We start from the raw sequence: 1514 nt of genomic DNA, 5'->3' as shown, positions 1-1514 counted from the left end.
GCCAAGAAGGCTAAACAACCTTTACTAACCATCCTCTTAGCGCGAAGGAAGGAGATAATACGGGTTGGGGTGGAAATGTAGTCACCCTCCCACACTAGCGGATCTGTCCCCGGCTTGGCCAATGTCACAGTTTTTGCATTACAATCTAAGATTGCAAAATTTGGAGAAAGCCAAGTCGTACCCAGAATTACATCAAAATCCACCATTTCTAGGATAATCAAGTCTACATAGGTATTGCTCCCTACAAAAGTCACAAGGCAAGACCTATACACCTTCTCAACTATCACAGACTCACCCACAGGAGTAGAGACACTAATAGGCATGTCAAGCAATTCGCAATGTAAATCAAGACCAGTAGCAAATGAGGAAGATACATATGAAAATGTGGATCCACGATCAAATAATACAGAAGTCATGCAATCAAAGACCAAAAGATTACCTGTGATAACAGCATCAGATATCTCTGCTTCAGACCTCCCGGGGAAAGCATAACAATGGGCCCTATCACCTGTCTGTCCATTGCCCCTATCATGTTGCGCCGCAGCAGTTCCAGCTTGCCCGCCACCCCGATTGATTGGGTGACCACCATTACCTTGGCCACCGCGTCCTCCAGAATGGCGGCCTCTCCCATGACCACCTCTACCTCTAACTATTGGGGGTCTGTAACTCTGTTTTGGACAATACTTCCTAATATGTCCAGTCTCTCCACATCCATAACAATTCCTGGAGTCAAGCATAGGTCTTTGTGAAAGTGACGAAGTCTGGGGATAACCTCCAAACTCAGAAAAAGGTTGACTGGGCTGTGATGGACCCCCAACTAAAGCCTGCAGGGAAGACTGAATAGGGCGGTTTTGGTAACCTCCTGAACTCTGCCCTCTGGAGTAAGAACCTCTAAACTCACCTCCCTTACGGAACTTCTTAGATGTCGACGCCATGGTGAAGTCGTCTGGCTTCACCCCCTCCACTTCTATCACAAAATCAACCACTTCCTGAAAGGATTAAGCTGCAGCAGCTACTTGTAAGGCTGGGATCCGCAAATCTGACCTCAATCCCTTCACGAAACGGCGAATCCGCTCTTGTGGACTGAAACAAAGCTGAGTGGCATACCTAGATAGTGCACGAAATTTAGCCTCATACGCAGCAACAGACATCCTTCCTTGCTCTAGGCTCAGGAATTCATCTCTCCTCCTATCCCTCAAAGTTCGGGGTATATACTTCTCCATGAATAAGCTAGAGAATGATGCCCAATTCATAGGTGGTGTCTGTGCTGGTTGACACTCAACATGCAACCGCCACCACCTTTTGGCATCCCCCTGAAACTGGTAGGTCACAAACTCTACCCCGAATCGTTCTGCTATGTCCATCTTATGCAGCAGCTCATGACAATCAACCAGAAAATCATAAGCATCTTCAGATTCAGCACCTTTAAATACTGGAGGTTTTAACTTTAAGAACTTAGTAAAAAGTTCGTGCTGATCACTTGTCATTATGGACCCTGTAGTCAATCGAGGAAA

The sequence above is a fragment of the Solanum pennellii genome, chromosome 10 (assembly GCF_001406875.1).
Source record: "Solanum pennellii chromosome 10, SPENNV200".
In the NCBI taxonomy this organism is placed as follows: Eukaryota; Viridiplantae; Streptophyta; class Magnoliopsida; order Solanales; family Solanaceae; genus Solanum; species Solanum pennellii.
The sequence above is the reverse complement of the archived record's forward strand: the minus strand, read 5'-3'. Positions refer to the sequence as shown.